The sequence below is a fragment of the Channa argus genome, chromosome 3 (assembly GCF_033026475.1).
Source record: "Channa argus isolate prfri chromosome 3, Channa argus male v1.0, whole genome shotgun sequence".
In the NCBI taxonomy this organism is placed as follows: domain Eukaryota; kingdom Metazoa; phylum Chordata; class Actinopteri; order Anabantiformes; family Channidae; genus Channa; species Channa argus.
Window position 1 is genome coordinate 3,735,001 of NC_090199.1, and position 17,232 is coordinate 3,752,232.

The 17,232-nt window shown below is 52.1% G+C and overlaps 8 non-coding genes and 2 pseudogenes across 8 annotated transcripts; all 10 read right to left on the minus strand.

Moving 5' to 3' along the window:
• Positions 1-1,240: 1,240 nt before the first annotated feature.
• LOC137124752 (5S ribosomal RNA) lies at positions 1,241-1,359 on the minus strand. Its single transcript, XR_010914061.1, has one exon. It is a non-coding gene; the product is annotated as a 5S ribosomal RNA (ribosomal RNA).
• Positions 1,360-2,637: 1,278 nt separating this feature from the next.
• Positions 2,638-2,756, minus strand: LOC137124753 (5S ribosomal RNA). The gene has a single exon (XR_010914062.1). It is a non-coding gene; the product is annotated as a 5S ribosomal RNA (ribosomal RNA).
• A 1,844-nt stretch (positions 2,757-4,600) lies between these two features.
• On the minus strand, positions 4,601-4,719 carry LOC137124754 (5S ribosomal RNA). Its single transcript, XR_010914063.1, has one exon. It is a non-coding gene; the product is annotated as a 5S ribosomal RNA (ribosomal RNA).
• A 2,333-nt stretch (positions 4,720-7,052) lies between these two features.
• On the minus strand, positions 7,053-7,171 carry LOC137124763 (5S ribosomal RNA). The gene has a single exon (XR_010914072.1). It is a non-coding gene; the product is annotated as a 5S ribosomal RNA (ribosomal RNA).
• A 1,275-nt stretch (positions 7,172-8,446) lies between these two features.
• LOC137124771 (5S ribosomal RNA) lies at positions 8,447-8,565 on the minus strand. The gene has a single exon (XR_010914079.1). It is a non-coding gene; the product is annotated as a 5S ribosomal RNA (ribosomal RNA).
• Positions 8,566-10,904: 2,339 nt separating this feature from the next.
• Positions 10,905-11,023, minus strand: LOC137124756 (5S ribosomal RNA). The gene has a single exon (XR_010914065.1). It is a non-coding gene; the product is annotated as a 5S ribosomal RNA (ribosomal RNA).
• Positions 11,024-12,298: 1,275 nt separating this feature from the next.
• On the minus strand, positions 12,299-12,407 carry LOC137124711 (5S ribosomal RNA; annotated as a pseudogene).
• A 1,278-nt stretch (positions 12,408-13,685) lies between these two features.
• Positions 13,686-13,804, minus strand: LOC137124757 (5S ribosomal RNA). Its single transcript, XR_010914066.1, has one exon. It is a non-coding gene; the product is annotated as a 5S ribosomal RNA (ribosomal RNA).
• A 1,275-nt stretch (positions 13,805-15,079) lies between these two features.
• Positions 15,080-15,188, minus strand: LOC137124709 (5S ribosomal RNA; annotated as a pseudogene).
• A 1,278-nt stretch (positions 15,189-16,466) lies between these two features.
• Positions 16,467-16,585, minus strand: LOC137124758 (5S ribosomal RNA). Its single transcript, XR_010914067.1, has one exon. It is a non-coding gene; the product is annotated as a 5S ribosomal RNA (ribosomal RNA).
• Positions 16,586-17,232: the final 647 nt, after the last annotated feature.

Here is a 17,232-nt window from a genome sequence, read left to right on the forward strand (position 1 = left end):
GTTCAAACTGCGTGAAAGTTTGACCGCGGGCAATTTCATTGCATTTTGTCCCGGGGGACCCCATCGGAGACATACAAGCACCCGGTGCACGCTCTCCCGCCGAAGGACGGCCCTCGCACCTCTGATTCTACTTTGGGAAGCAAAATGCAGCTGTGCTGATGGTAATTGTGATCTTCTTTCTGCGTCTCTGGACGGACCTTAAATTGGTGTCTTGACCCTCTAGCCCAGGTTTTCCTCCACTTTTCTCTTTGGCAGTGAGCGGAGCACCAACTTCTATTACACACCTGACAGTGAAAGGTGTGCTAAAGGAGGACAGTGGCGAATTGTGGCTGACAGCTGCACTTCCTGGAGCAAATATGTGCCTCCATGTTCTTGCCACTTCAAACGATGTGTAGACTTTGTTACAGGAGTAAAAAGCTTAGGATTGACATTGGTCAAACGTTGGGAGGGCACATTTTGCTGCCTTTACCGAACAAACCCACAATGAAAGATAATGTGAACATGACGTGAGAGGAAGTTTGGGCCAGAGGTTCTCCACGCAGCTCCCCCGTCCACTCCGTGCTTTTTAAACAGTCTGTCTAAAGTGAAGCAGCAGCAGCAGCAGCAGCAGCAGCAGCAGCAGCAGCAGCGCCCTCTACTGTCTGTAAGAGAAAACTGGGGGAATAAAGAAAAGCTTACAGCACCTGGTATTCCCAGGCGGTCTCCCATCCAAGTACTAAGTACTGTGCTTCATTTGCTCACATCGAGAGCGATGTGACCTCTGACAAGAGCCAGAGATCGTCGACCACCTCCTTCTCAAAAGGCCTGTTTGCCAGGTCTCACGTGGCTTACGGCCATACCACCCTGAACACGCCCGAAACAAAGAATCCCTTCTCAAAATTTCTTCAGACCAATTTTCCCACAATCCACTCACAGGCTCCTCAGCCAACAGTCTGCGCCTGGAAAAGTACGGCCTGATCCAGGACACGAGAACCTGGTGGGGCCGGTGACTTTTTCCTTTCTCGGCTAAAATCCAAGGTCAAACGTTGGGAGGGCACATTTTGCTGCCTTTACCGAACAAACCCACAATGAAAGATAATGTGAACATGACGTGAGAGGAAGTTTGGGCCAGAGGTTCTCCACGCAGCTCCCCCGTCCACTCCGTGCTTTTTAAACAGTCTGTCTACAGTGAAGCAGCAGCAGCAGCAGCAGCAGCAGCGCCCTCTACTGTCTGTAAGAGAAAACTGGGGGAATAAAGAAAAGCTTACAGCACCTGGTATTCCCAGGCGGTCTCCCATCCAAGTACTAACCAGGCCCGACCCTGCTTAGCTTCCGAGATCGGACGAGATCGGGCGTGTTCAGGGTGGTATGGCCGTAAGCCACAGCTCCGTGCACAAACACACATTTTATACAAGCACATCATCCCCAGCATCCCATCCAACTGGCTCAGTTTCAGCCATAGACCACCTGGGTGCTCGCCTGACGAGCTACCGGCTGGAGGGTGGCTAAAGAGGAGGTGGAAACACTGAGTAACTGCTCCTCCTGATCTGCTGTGATCCGTTGTTAGAAAGAGCAGAGCAGCAACCAGCTGAGAGCAGACTAGCACTGTGGAAGCACTTTCCTGCTGGGGGCCGCCTCTCCAAGACGCCGCTGTTTATTTGATGCCCCCCGTGCTTCATTTGCTCACATCGAGAGCGATGTGACCTCTGACAAGAGCCAGAGATCGTCGACCACCTCCTTCTCAAAAGGCCTGTTTGCCAGGTCTCACGTGGCTTACGGCCATACCACCCTGAACACGCCCGAAACAAAGAATCCCTTCTCAAAATTTCTTCAGACCAATTTTCCCACAATCCACTCACAGGCTCCTCAGCCAACAGTCTGCGCCTGGAAAAGTACGGCCTGATCCAGGACACGAGAACCTGGTGGGGCCGGTGACTTTTTCCTTTCTCGGCTAAAATCCTCCCGGCACAATAACGTTGTCAAACCGCTAAGTGACGTTCAAACTGCGTGAAAGTTTGACCGCGGGCAATTTCATTGCATTTTGTCCCGGGGGACCCCATCGGAGACATACAAGCACCCGGTGCACGCTCTCCCGCCGAAGGACGGCCCTCGCACCTCTGATTCTACTTTGGGAAGCAAAATGCAGCTGTGCTGATGGTAATTGTGATCTTCTTTCTGCGTCTCTGGACGGACCTTAAATTGGTGTCTTGACCCTCTAGCCCAGGTTTTCCTCCACTTTTCTCTTTGGCAGTGAGCGGAGCACCAACTTCTATTACACACCTGACAGTGAAAGGTGTGCTAAAGGAGGACAGTGGCGAATTGTGGCTGACAGCTGCACTTCCTGGAGCAAATATGTGCCTCCATGTTCTTGCCACTTCAAACGATGTGTAGACTTTGTTACAGGAGTAAAAAGCTTAGGATTGACATTGGTCAAACGTTGGGAGGGCACATTTTGCTGCCTTTACCGAACAAACCCACAATGAAAGATAATGTGAACATGACGTGAGAGGAAGTTTGGGCCAGAGGTTCTCCACGCAGCTCCCCCGTCCACTCCGTGCTTTTTAAACAGTCTGTCTAAAGTGAAGCAGCAGCAGCAGCAGCAGCAGCAGCAGCAGCGCCCTCTACTGTCTGTAAGAGAAAACTGGGGGAATAAAGAAAAGCTTACAGCACCTGGTATTCCCAGGCGGTCTCCCATCCAAGTACTAACCAGGCCCGACCCTGCTTAGCTTCCGAGATCGGACGAGATCGGGCGTGTTCAGGGTGGTATGGCCGTAAGCCGCAGCTCAGTGCACAAACACACATTTTATACAAGCACATCATCCCCACCATCCCATCCAACTGGCTCAGTTTCAGCCATAGACCACCTGGGTGCTCGCCTGACGAGCTACCGGCTGGAGGGTGGCTAAAGAGGAGGTGGAAACACTGAGTAACTGCTCCTCCTGATCTGCTGTGATCCGTTGTTAGAAAGAGCAGAGCAGCAACCAGCTGAGAGCAGACTAGCACTGTGGAAGCACTTTCCTGCTGGGGGCCGCCTCTCCATGACGTCGCTGTTTATTTGATGCCCCCCGTGCTTCATTTGCTCACATCGAGAGCGATGTGACCTCTGACAAGAGCCAGAGATCGTCGACCACCTCCTTCTCAAAAGGCCTGTTTGCCAGGTCTCACGTGGCTTACGGCCATACCACCCTGAACACGCCCGAAACAAAGAATCCCTTCTCAAAATTTCTTCAGACCAATTTTCCCACAATCCACTCACAGGCTCCTCAGCCAACAGTCTGCGCCTGGAAAAGTACGGCCTGATCCAGGACACGAGAACCTGGTGGGGCCGGTGACTTTTTCCTTTCTCGGCTAAAATCCTCCCGGCACAATAACGTTGTCAAACCGCTAAGTGACGTTCAAACTGCGTGAAAGTTTGACCGCGGGCAATTTCATTGCATTTTGTCCCGAGGGACCCCATCGGAGACATACAAGCACCCGGTGCACGCTCTCCCGCCGAAGGACGGCCCTCGCACCTCTGATTCTACTTTGGGAAGCAAAATGCAGCTGTGCTGATGGTAATTGTGATCTTCTTTCTGCGTCTCTGGACGGACCTTAAATTGGTGTCTTGACCCTCTAGCCCAGGTTTTCCTCCACTTTTCTCTTTGGCAGTGAGCGGAGCACCAACTTCTATTACACACCTGACAGTGAAAGGTGTGTTAAAGGAGGACAGTGGCGAATTGTGGCTGACAGCTGCACTTCCTGGAGCACATATGTGCCTCCATGTTCTTGCCACTTCAAACGATGTGTAGACTTTGTTACAGGAGTAAAAAGCTTAGGATTGACATTGGTCAAACGTTGGGAGGGCACATTTTGCTGCCTTTACCGAACAAACCCACAATGAAAGATAATGTGAACATGACGTGAGAGGAAGTTTGGGCCAGAGGTTCTCCACGCAGCTCCCCCGTCCACTCCGTGCTTTTTAAACAGTCTGTCTACAGTGAAGCAGCAGCAGCAGCAGCAGCAGCAGCAGCGCCCTCTACTGTCTGTAAGAGAAAACTGGGGGAATAAAGAAAAGCTTACAGCACCTGGTATTCCCAGGCGGTCTCCCATCCAAGTACTAAGTACTGTGCTTCATTTGCTCACATCGAGAGCGATGTGACCTCTGACAAGAGCCAGAGATCGTCGACCACCTCCTTCTCAAAAGGCCTGTTTGCCAGGTCTCACGTGGCTTACGGCCATACCACCCTGAACACGCCCGAAACAAAGAATCCCTTCTCAAAATTTCTTCAGACCAATTTTCCCACAATCCACTCACAGGCTCCTCAGCCAACAGTCTGCGCCTGGAAAAGTACGGCCTGATCCAGGACACGAGAACCTGGTGGGGCCGGTGACTTTTTCCTTTCTCGGCTAAAATCCAAGGTCAAACGTTGGGAGGGCACATTTTGCTGCCTTTACCGAACAAACCCACAATGAAAGATAATGTGAACATGACGTGAGAGGAAGTTTGGGCCAGAGGTTCTCCACGCAGCTCCCCCGTCCACTCCGTGCTTTTTAAACAGTCTGTCTACAGTGAAGCAGCAGCAGCAGCAGCAGCAGCAGCGCCCTCTACTGTCTGTAAGAGAAAACTGGGGGAATAAAGAAAAGCTTACAGCACCTGGTATTCCCAGGCGGTCTCCCATCCAAGTACTAACCAGGCCCGACCCTGCTTAGCTTCCGAGATCGGACGAGATCGGGCGTGTTCAGGGTGGTATGGCCGTAAGCCACAGCTCAGTGCACAAACACACATTTTATACAAGCACATCATCCCCAGCATCCCATCCAACTGGCTCAGTTTCAGCCATAGACCACCTGGGTGCTCGCCTGATGAGCTACCGGCTGGAGGGTGGCTAAAGAGGAGGTGGAAACACTGAGTAACTGCTCCTCCTGATCTGCTGTGATCCGTTGTTAGAAAGAGCAGAGCAGCAACCAGCTGAGAGCAGACTAGCACTGTGGAAGCACTTTCCTGCTGGGGGCCGCCTCTCCAAGACGCCGCTGTTTATTTGATGCCCCCCGTGCTTCATTTGCTCACATCGAGAGCGATGTGACCTCTGACAAGAGCCAGAGATCGTCGACCACCTCCTTCTCAAAAGGCCTGTTTGCCAGGTCTCACGTGGCTTACGGCCATACCACCCTGAACACGCCCGAAACAAAGAATCCCTTCTCAAAATTTCTTCAGACCAATTTTCCCACAATCCACTCACAGGCTCCTCAGCCAACAGTCTGCGCCTGGAAAAGTACGGCCTGATCCAGGACACGAGAACCTGGTGGGGCCGGTGACTTTTTCCTTTCTCGGCTAAAATCCTCCCGGCACAATAACGTTGTCAAACCGCTAAGTGACGTTCAAACTGCGTGAAAGTTTGACCGCGGGCAATTTCATTGCATTTTGTCCCGGGGGACCCCATCGGAGACATACAAGCACCCGGTGCACGCTCTCCCGCCGAAGGACGGCCCTCGCACCTCTGATTCTACTTTGGGAAGCAAAATGCAGCTGTGCTGATGGTAATTGTGATCTTCTTTCTGCGTCTCTGGACGGACCTTAAATTGGTGTCTTGACCCTCTAGCCCAGATTTTCCTCCACTTTTCTCTTTGGCAGTGAGCGGAGCACCAACTTCTATTACACACCTGACAGTGAAAGGTGTGCTAAAGGAGGACAGTGGCGAATTGTGGCAGACAGCTGCACTTCCTGGAGCAAATATGTGCCTCCATGTTTTTGCCACTTCAAACGATGTGTAGACTTTGTTACAGGAGTAAAAAGCTTAGGATTGACATTGGTCAAACGTTGGGAGGGCACATTTTGCTGCCTTTACCGAACAAACCCACAATGAAAGATAATGTGAACATGACGTGAGAGGAAGTTTGGGCCAGAGGTTCTCCACGCAGCTCCCCCGTCCACTCCGTGCTTTTTAAACAGTCTGTCTAAAGTGAAGCAGCAGCAGCAGCAGCAGCAGCAGCAGCAGCAGCAGCGCCCTCTACTGTCTGTAAGAGAAAACTGGGGGAATAAAGAAAAGCTTACAGCACCTGGTATTCCCAGGCGGTCTCCCATCCAAGTACTAACCAGGCCCGACCCTGCTTAGCTTCCGAGATCGGACGAGATCGGACGAGATCTCTGACAAGAGCCAGAGATCGTCGACCACCTCCTTCTCAAAAGGCCTGTTTGCCAGGTCTCACGTGGCTTACGGCCATACCACCCTGAACACGCCCGAAACAAAGAATCCCTTCTCAAAATTTCTTCAGACCAATTTTCCCACAATCCACTCACAGGCTCCTCAGCCAACAGTCTGCGCCTGGAAAAGTACGGCCTGATCCAGGACACGAGAACCTGGTGGGGCCGGTGACTTTTTCCTTTCTCGGCTAAAATCCTCCCGGCACAATAACGTTGTCAAACCGCTAAGTGACGTTCAAACTCCGTGAAAGTGTGACCGCGGGCAATTTCATTGCATTTTGTCCCGAGGGACCCCATCGGAGACATACAAGCACCCGGTGCACGCTCTCCCGCCGAAGGACGGCCCTCGCACCTCTGATTCTACTTTGGGAAGCAAAATGCAGCTGTGCTGATGGTAATTGTGATCTTCTTTCTGCGTCTCTGGACGGACCTTAAATTGGTGTCTTGACCCTCTAGCCCAGGTTTTCCTCCACTTTTCTCTTTGGCAGTGAGCGGAGCACCAACTTCTATTACACACCTGACAGTGAAAGGTGTGTTAAAGGAGGACAGTGGCGAATTGTGGCTGACAGCTGCACTTCCTGGAGCAAATATGTGCCTCCATGTTCTTGCCACTTCAAACGATGTGTAGACTTTGTTACAGGAGTAAAAAGCTTAGGATTGACATTGGTCAAACGTTGGGAGGGCACATTTTGCTGCCTTTACCGAACAAACCCACAATGAAAGATAATGTGAACATGACGTGAGAGGAAGTTTGGGCCAGAGGTTCTCCACGCAGCTCCCCCGTCCACTCCGTGCTTTTTAAACAGTCTGTCTACAGTGAAGCAGCAGCAGCAGCAGCAGCAGCAGCAGCGCCCTCTACTGTCTGTAAGAGAAAACTGGGGGAATAAAGAAAAGCTTACAGCACCTGGTATTCCCAGGCGGTCTCCCATCCAAGTACTAACCAGGCCCGACCCTGCTTAGCTTCCGAGATCTGACGAGATCGGGCGTGTTCAGGGTGGTATGGCCGTAAGCCACAGCTCAGTGCACAAACACACATTTTATACCAGCACATCATCCCCAGCATCCCATCCAACTGGCTCAGTTTCAGCCATAGACCACCTGGGTGCTCGCCTGACGAGCTACCGGCTGGAGGGTGGCTAAAGAGGAGGTGGAAACACTGAGTAACTGCTCCTCCTGATCTGCTGTGATCCGTTGTTAGAAAGAGCAGAGCAGCAACCAGCTGAGAGCAGACTAGCACTGTGGAAGCACTTTCCTGCTGGGGGCCGCCTCTCCAAGACGCCGCTGTTTATTTGATGCCCCCCGTGCTTCATTTGCTCACATCGAGAGCGATGTGACCTCTGACAAGAGCCAGAGATCGTCGACCACCTCCTTCTCAAAAGGCCTGTTTGCCAGGTCTCACGTGGCTTACGGCCATACCACCCTGAACACGCCCGAAACAAAGAATCCCTTCTCAAAATTGCTTCAGACCAATTTTCCCACAATCCACTCACAGGCTCCTCAGCCAACAGTCTGCGCCTGGAAAAGTACGGCCTGATCCAGGACACGAGAACCTGGTGGGGCCGGTGACTTTTTCCTTTCTCGGCTAAAATCCTCCCGGCACAATAACGTTGTCAAACCGCTAAGTGACGTTCAAACTGCGTGAAAGTTTGACCGCGGGCAATTTCATTGCATTTTGTCCCGGGGGACCCCATCGGAGACATACAAGCACCCGGTGCACGCTCTCCCGCCGAAGGACGGCCCTCGCACCTCTGATTCTACTTTGGGAAGCAAAATGCAGCTGTGCTGATGGTAATTGTGATCTTCTTTCTGCGTCTCTGGACGGACCTTAAATTGGTGTCTTGACCCTCTAGCCCAGGTTTTCCTCCACTTTTCTCTTTGGCAGTGAGCGGAGCACCAACTTCTATTACACACCTGACAGTGAAAGGTGTGTTAAAGGAGGACAGTGGCGAATTGTGGCTGACAGCTGCACTTCCTGGAGCAAATATGTGCCTCCATGTTCTTGCCACTTCAAACGATGTGTAGACTTTGTTACAGGAGTAAAAAGCTTAGGATTGACATTGGTCAAACGTTGGGAGGGCACATTTTGCTGCCTTTACCGAACAAACCCACAATGAAAGATAATGTGAACATGACGTGAGAGGAAGTTTGGACCAGAGGTTCTCCACGCAGCTCCCCCGTCCACTCCGTGCTTTTTAAACAGTCTGTCTAAAGTGAAGCAGCAGCAGCAGCAGCAGCAGCAGCAGCGCCCTCTACTGTCTGTAAGAGAAAACTGGGGGAATAAAGAAAAGCTTACAGCACCTGGTATTCCCAGGCGGTCTCCCATCCAAGTACTAACCAGGCCCGACCCTGCTTAGCTTGCGAGATCGGACGAGATCGGGCGTGTTCAGGGTGGTATGGCCGTAAGCCGCAGCTCAGTGCACAAACACACATTTTATACAAGCACATCATCCCCAGCATCCCATCCAACTGGCTCAGTTTCAGCCATAGACCACCTGGGTGCTCGCCTGACGAGCTACCGGCTGGAGGGTGGCTAAAGAGGAGGTGGAAACACTGAGTAACTGCTCCTCCTGATCTGCTGTGATCCGTTGTTAGAAAGAGCAGAGCAGCAACCAGCTGAGAGCAGACTAGCACTGTGGAAGCACTTTCCTGCTGGGGGCCGCCTCTCCAAGACGCCGCTGTTTATTTGATGCCCCCCGTGCTTCATTTGCTCACATCGAGAGCGATGTGACCTCTGACAAGAGCCAGAGATCGTCGACCACCTCCTTCTCAAAAGGCCTGTTTGCCAGGTCTCACGTGGCTTACGGCCATACCACCCTGAACACGCCCGAAACAAAGAATCCCTTCTCAAAATTGCTTCAGACCAATTTTCCCACAATCCACTCACAGGCTCCTCAGCCAACAGTCTGCGCCTGGAAAAGTACGGCCTGATCCAGGACACGAGAACCTGGTGGGGCCGGTGACTTTTTCCTTTCTCGGCTAAAATCCTCCCGGCACAATAACGTTGTCAAACCGCTAAGTGACGTTCAAACTGCGTGAAAGTTTGACCGCGGGCAATTTCATTGCATTTTGTCCCGGGGGACCCCATCGGAGACATACAAGCACCCGGTGCACGCTCTCCCGCCGAAGGACGGCCCTCGCACCTCTGATTCTACTTTGGGAAGCAAAATGCAGCTGTGCTGATGGTAATTGTGATCTTCTTTCTGCGTCTCTGGACGGACCTTAAATTGGTGTCTTGACCCTCTAGCCCAGATTTTCCTCCACTTTTCTCTTTGGCAGTGAGCGGAGCACCAACTTCTATTACACACCTGACAGTGAAAGGTGTGCTAAAGGAGGACAGTGGCGAATTGTGGCTGACAGCTGCACTTCCTGGAGCAAATATGTGCCTCCATGTTCTTGCCACTTCAAACGATGTGTAGACTTTGTTACAGGAGTAAAAAGCTTAGGATTGACATTGGTCAAACGTTGGGAGGGCACATTTTGCTGCCTTTACCGAACAAACCCACAATGAAAGATAATGTGAACATGACGTGAGAGGAAGTTTGGGCCAGAGGTTCTCCACGCAGCTCCCCCGTCCACTCCGTGCTTTTTAAACAGTCTGTCTAAAGTGAAGCAGCAGCAGCAGCAGCAGCAGCAGCAGCAGCAGCAGCAGCGCCCTCTACTGTCTGTAAGAGAAAACTGGGGGAATAAAGAAAAGCTTACAGCACCTGGTATTCCCAGGCAGTCTCCCATCCATGCACTAACAAGGCCCGACCCTGCTTAGCTTCCGAGATCGGACGAGATCGGACGAGATCTCTGACAAGAGCCAGAGATCGTCGACCACCTCCTTCTCAAAAGGCCTGTTTGCCAGGTCTCACGTGGCTTACGGCCATACCACCCTGAACACGCCCGAAACAAAGAATCCCTTCTCAAAATTGCTTCAGACCAATTTTCCCACAATCCACTCACAGGCTCCTCAGCCAACAGTCTGCGCCTGGAAAAGTACGGCCTGATCCAGGACACGAGAACCTGGTGGGGCCGGTGACTTTTTCCTTTCTCGGCTAAAATCCTCCCGGCACAATAACGTTGTCAAACCGCTAAGTGACGTTCAAACTGCGTGAAAGTTTGACCGCGGGCAATTTCATTGCATTTTGTCCCGGGGGACCCCATCGGAGACATACAAGCACCCGGTGCACGCTCTCCCGCCGAAGGACGGCCCTCGCACCTCTGATTCTACTTTGGGAAGCAAAATGCAGCTGTGCTGATGGTAATTGTGATCTTCTTTCTGCGTCTCTGGACGGACCTTAAATTGGTGTCTTGACCCTCTAGCCCAGGTTTTCCTCCACTTTTCTCTTTGGCAGTGAGCGGAGCACCAACTTCTATTACACACCTGACAGTGAAAGGTGTGCTAAAGGAGGACAGTGGCGAATTGTGGCTGACAGCTGCACTTCCTGGAGCAAATATGTGCCTCCATGTTCTTGCCACTTCAAACGATGTGTAAACTTTGTTACAGGAGTAAAAAGCTTAGGATTGACATTGGTCAAACGTTGGGAGGGCACATTTTGCTGCCTTTACCGAACAAACCCACAATGAAAGATAATGTGAACATGACGTGAGAGGAAGTTTGGGCCAGAGGTTCTCCACGCAGCTCCCCCGTCCACTCCGTGCTTTTTAAACAGTCTGTCTACAGTGAAGCAGCAGCAGCAGCAGCAGCAGCAGCAGCAGCGCCCTCTACTGTCTGTAAGAGAAAACTGGGGGAATAAAGAAAAGCTTACAGCACCTGGTATTCCCAGGCGGTCTCCCATCCAAGTACTAACCAGGCCCGACCCTGCTTAGCTTCCGAGATCGGACGAGATCGGGCGTGTTCAGGGTGGTATGGCCGTAAGCCACAGCTCAGTGCACAAACACACATTTTATACAAGCACATCATCCCCAGCATCCCATCCAACTGGCTCAGTTTCAGCCATAGACCACCTGGGTGCTCGCCTGACGAGCTACCGGCTGGAGGGTGGCTAAAGAGGAGGTGGAAACACTGAGTAACTGCTCCTCCTGATCTGCTGTGATCCGTTGTTAGAAAGAGCAGAGCAGCAACCAGCTGAGAGCAGACTAGCACTGTGGAAGCACTTTCCTGCTGGGGGCCGCCTCTCCAAGACGCCGCTGTTTATTTGATGCCCCCCGTGCTTCATTTGCTCACATCGAGAGCGATGTGACCTCTGACAAGAGCCAGAGATCGTCGACCACCTCCTTCTCAAAAGGCCTGTTTGCCAGGTCTCACGTGGCTTACGGCCATACCACCCTGAACACGCCCGAAACAAAGAATCCCTTCTCAAAATTGCTTCAGACCAATTTTCCCACAATCCACTCACAGGCTCCTCAGCCAACAGTCTGCGCCTGGAAAAGTACGGCCTGATCCAGGACACGAGAACCTGGTGGGGCCGGTGACTTTTTCCTTTCTCGGCTAAAATCCTCCCGGCACAATAACGTTGTCAAACCGCTAAGTGACGTTCAAACTGCGTGAAAGTTTGACCGCGGGCAATTTCATTGCATTTTGTCCCGAGGGACCCCATCGGAGACATACAAGCACCCGGTGCACGCTCTCCCGCCGAAGGACGGCCCTCGCACCTCTGATTCTACTTTGGGAAGCAAAATGCAGCTGTGCTGATGGTAATTGTGATCTTCTTTCTGCGTCTCTGGACGGACCTTAAATTGGTGTCTTGACCCTCTATCCCAGGTTTTCCTCCACTTTTCTCTTTGGCAGTGAGCGGAGCACCAACTTCTATTACACACCTGACAGTGAAAGGTGTGTTAAAGGAGGACAGTGGCGAATTGTGGCTGACAGCTGCACTTCCTGGAGCAAATATGTGCCTCCATGTTCTTGCCACTTCAAACGATGTGTACACTTTGTTACAGGAGTAAAAAGCTTAGGATTGACATTGGTCAAACGTTGGGAGGGCACATTTTGCTGCCTTTACCGAACAAACCCACAATGACAGATAATGTGAACATGACGTGAGAGGAAGTTTGGGCCAGAGGTTCTCCACGCAGCTCCCCCGTCCACTCCGTGCTTTTTAAACAGTCTGTCTACAGTGAAGCAGCAGCAGCAGCAGCAGCAGCAGCAGCGCCCTCTACTGTCTGTAAGAGAAAACTGGGGGAATAAAGAAAAGCTTACAGCACCTGGTATTCCCAGGCGGTCTCCAATCCAAGTACTAACCAGGCCCGACCCTGCTTAGCTTCCGAGATCGGACGTGTTCAGGGTGGTATGGCCGTAAGCCACAGCTCAGTGCACAAACACACATTTTATACCAGCACATCATCCCCAGCATCCCATCCAACTGGCTCAGTTTCAGCCATAGACCACCTGGGTGCTCGCCTGACGAGCTACCGGCTGGAGGGTGGCTAAAGAGGAGGTGGAAACACTGAGTAACTGCTCCTCCTGATCTGCTGTGATCCGTTGTTAGAAAGAGCAGAGCAGCAACCAGCTGAGAGCAGACTAGCACTGTGGAAGCACTTTCCTGCTGGGGGCCGCCTCTCCAAGACGCCGCTGTTTATTTGATGCCCCCCGTGCTTCATTTGCTCACATCGAGAGCGATGTGACCTCTGACAAGAGCCAGAGATCGTCGACCACCTCCTTCTCAAAAGGCCTGTTTGCCAGGTCTCACGTGGCTTACGGCCATACCACCCTGAACACGCCCGAAACAAAGAATCCCTTCTCAAAATTGCTTCAGACCAATTTTCCCACAATCCACTCACAGGCTCCTCAGCCAACAGTCTGCGCCTGGAAAAGTACGGCCTGATCCAGGACACGAGAACCTGGTGGGGCCGGTGACTTTTTCCTTTCTCGGCTAAAATCCTCCCGGCACAATAACGTTGTCAAACCGCTAAGTGACGTTCAAACTGCGTGAAAGTTTGACCGCGGGCAATTTCGTTGCATTTTGTCCCGGGGGACCCCATCGGAGACATACAAGCACCCGGTGCACGCTCTCCCGCCGAAGGACGGCCCTCGCACCTCTGATTCTACTTTGGGAAGCAAAATGCAGCTGTGCTGATGGTAATTGTGATCTTCTTTCTGCGTCTCTGGACGGACCTTAAATTGGTGTCTTGACCCTCTAGCCCAGGTTTTCCTCCACTTTTCTCTTTGGCAGTGAGCGGAGCACCAACTTCTATTACACACCTGAGAGTGAAAGGTGTGCTAAAGGAGGACAGTGGCGAATTGTGGCTGACAGCTGCACTTCCTGGAGCAAATATGTGCCTCCATGTTCTTGCCACTTCAAACGATGTGTAGACTTTGTTACAGGAGTAAAAAGCTTAGGATTGACATTGGTCAAACGTTGGGAGGGCACATTTTGCTGCCTTTACCGAACAAACCCACAATGAAAGATAATGTGAACATGACGTGAGAGGAAGTTTGGGCCAGAGGTTCTCCACGCAGCTCCCCCGTCCACTCCGTGCTTTTTAAACAGTCTGTCTACAGTGAAGCAGCAGCAGCAGCAGCAGCAGCAGCAGCAGCGCCCTCTACTGTCTGTAAGAGAAAACTGGGGGAATAAAGAAAAGCTTACAGCACCTGGTATTCCCAGGCGGTCTCCCATCCAAGTACTAACCAGGCCCGACCCTGCTTAGCTTCCGAGATCGGACGAGATCGGGCGTGTTCAGGGTGGTATGGCCGTAAGCCACAGCTCAGTGCACAAACACACATTTTATACAAGCACATCATCCCCAGCATCCCATCCAACTGGCTCAGTTTCAGCCATAGACCACCTGGGTGCTCGCCTGACGAGCTACCGGCTGGAGGGTGGCTAAAGAGGAGGTGGAAACACTGAGTAACTGCTCCTCCTGATCTGCTGTGATCCGTTGTTAGAAAGAGCAGAGCAGCAACCAGCTGAGAGCAGACTAGCACTGTGGAAGCACTTTCCTGCTGGGGGCCGCCTCTCCAAGACGCCGCTGTTTATTTGATGCCCCCCGTGCTTCATTTGCTCACATCGAGAGCGATGTGACCTCTGACAAGAGCCAGAGATCGTCGACCACCTCCTTCTCAAAAGGCCTGTTTGCCAGGTCTCACGTGGCTTACGGCCATACCACCCTGAACACGCCCGAAACAAAGAATCCCTTCTCAAAATTGCTTCAGACCAATTTTCCCACAATCCACTCACAGGCTCCTCAGCCAACAGTCTGCGCCTGGAAAAGTACGGCCTGATCCAGGACACGAGAACCTGGTGGGGCCGGTGACTTTTTCCTTTCTCGGCTAAAATCCTCCCGGCACAATAACGTTGTCAAACCGCTAAGTGACGTTCAAACTGCGTGAAAGTTTGACCGCGGGCAATTTCATTGCATTTTGTCCCGAGGGACCCCATCGGAGACATACAAGCACCCGGTGCACGCTCTCCCGCCGAAGGACGGCCCTCGCACCTCTGATTCTACTTTGGGAAGCAAAATGCAGCTGTGCTGATGGTAATTGTGATCTTCTTTCTGCGTCTCTGGACGGACCTTAAATTGGTGTCTTGACCCTCTAGCCCAGGTTTTCCTCCACTTTTCTCTTTGGCAGTGAGCGGAGCACCAACTTCTATTACACACCTGACAGTGAAAGGTGTGCTAAAGGAGGACAGTGGCGAATTGTGGCTGACAGCTGCACTTCCTGGAGCAAATATGTGCCTCCATGTTCTTGCCACTTCAAACGATGTGTAGACTTTGTTACAGGAGTAAAAAGCTTAGGATTGACATTGGTCAAACGTTGGGAGGGCACATTTTGCTGCCTTTACCGAACAAACCCACAATGAAAGATAATGTGAACATGACGTGAGAGGAAGTTTGGGCCAGAGGTTCTCCACGCAGCTCCCCCGTCCACTCCGTGCTTTTTAAACAGTCTGTCTACAGTGAAGCAGCAGCAGCAGCAGCAGCAGCAGCAGCGCCCTCTACTGTCTGTAAGAGAAAACTGGGGGAATAAAAAAAAGCTTACAGCACCTGGTATTCCCAGGCGGTCTCCCATCCAAGTACTAACCAGGCCCGACCCTGCTTAGCTTCCGAGATCGGGCGTGTTCAGGGTGGTATGGCCGTAAGCCACAGCTCAGTGCACAAACACACATTTTATACAAGCACATCATCCCCAGCATCCCATCCAACTGGCTCAGTTTCAGCCATAGACCACCTGGGTGCTCGCCTGACGAGCTACCGGCTGGAGGGTGGCTAAAGAGGAGGTGGAAACACTGAGTAACTGCTCCTCCTGATCTGCTGTGATCCGTTGTTAGAAAGAGCAGAGCAGCAACCAGCTGAGAGCAGACTAGCACTGTGGAAGCACTTTCCTGCTGGGGGCCGCCTCTCCAAGACGCCGCTGTTTATTTGATGCCCCCCGTGCTTCATTTGCTCACATCGAGAGCGATGTGACCTCTGACAAGAGCCAGAGATCGTCGACCACCTCCTTCTCAAAAGGCCTGTTTGCCAGGTCTCACGTGGCTTACGGCCATACCACCCTGAACACGCCCGAAACAAAGAATCCCTTCTCAAAATTGCTTCAGACCAATTTTCCCACAATCCACTCACAGGCTCCTCAGCCAACAGTCTGCGCCTGGAAAAGTACGGCCTGATCCAGGACACGAGAACCTGGTGGGGCCGGTGACTTTTTCCTTTCTCGGCTAAAATCCTCCCGGCACAATAACGTTGTCAAACCGCTAAGTGACGTTCAAACTGCGTGAAAGTTTGACCGCGGGCAATTTCATTGCATTTTGTCCCGGGGGACCCCATCGGAGACATACAAGCACCCGGTGCACGCTCTCCCGCCGAGGGACGGCCCTCGCACCTCTGATTCTACTTTGGGAAGCAAAATGCAGCTGTGCTGATGGTAATTGTGATCTTCTTTCTGCGTCTCTGGACGGACCTTAAATTGGTGTCTTGACCCTCTAGCCCAGATTTTCCTCCACTTTTCTCTTTGGCAGTGAGCGGAGCACCAACTTCTATTACACACCTGACAGTGAAAGGTGTGCTAAAGGAGGACAGTGGCGAATTGTGGCAGACAGCTGCACTTCCTGGAGCAAATATGTGCCTCCATGTTCTTGCCACTTCAAACGATGTGTAGACTTTGTTACAGGAGTAAAAAGCTTAGGATTGACATTGGTCAAACGTTGGGAGGGCACATTTTGCTGCCTTTACCGAACAAACCCACAATGAAAGATAATGTGAACATGACGTGAGAGGAAGTTTGGGCCAGAGGTTCTCCACGCAGCTCCCCCGTCCACTCCGTGCTTTTTAAACAGTCTGTCTACAGTGAAGCAGCAGCAGCAGCAGCAGCAGCAGCAGCAGCGCCCTCTACTGTCTGTAAGAGAAAACTGGGGGAATAAAGAAAAGCTTACAGCACCTGGTATTCCCAGGCGGTCTCCCATCCAAGTACTAACCAGGCCCGACCCTGCTTAGCTTCCGAGATCGGACGAGATCGGGCGTGTTCAGGGTGGTATGGCCGTAAGCCGCAGCTCAGTGCACAAACACACATTTTATACCAGCACATCATCCCCAGCATCCCATCCAACTGGCTCAGTTTCAGCCATAGACCACCTGGGTGCTCGCCTGACGAGCTACCGGCTGGAGGGTGGCTAAAGAGGAGGTGGAAACACTGAGTAACTGCTCCTCCTGATCTGCTGTGATCCGTTGTTAGAAAGAGCAGAGCAGCAACCAGCTGAGAGCAGACTAGCACTGTGGAAGCACTTTCCTGCTGGGGGCCGCCTCTCCATGACGTCGCTGTTTATTTGATGCCCCCCGTGCTTCATTTGCTCACATCGAGAGCGATGTGACCTCTGACAAGAGCCAGAGATCGTCGACCACCTCCTTCTCAAAAGGCCTGTTTGCCAGGTCTCACGTGGCTTACGGCCATACCACCCTGAACACGCCCGAAACAAAGAATCCCTTCTCAAAATTGCTTCAGACCAATTTTCCCACAATCCACTCACAGGCTCCTCAGCCAACAGTCTGCGCCTGGAAAAGTACGGCCTGATCCAGGACACGAGAACCTGGTGGGGCCGGTGACTTTTTCCTTTCTCGGCTAAAATCCTCCCGGCACAATAACGTTGTCAAACCGCTAAGTGACGTTCAAACTGCGTGAAAGTTTGACCGCGGGC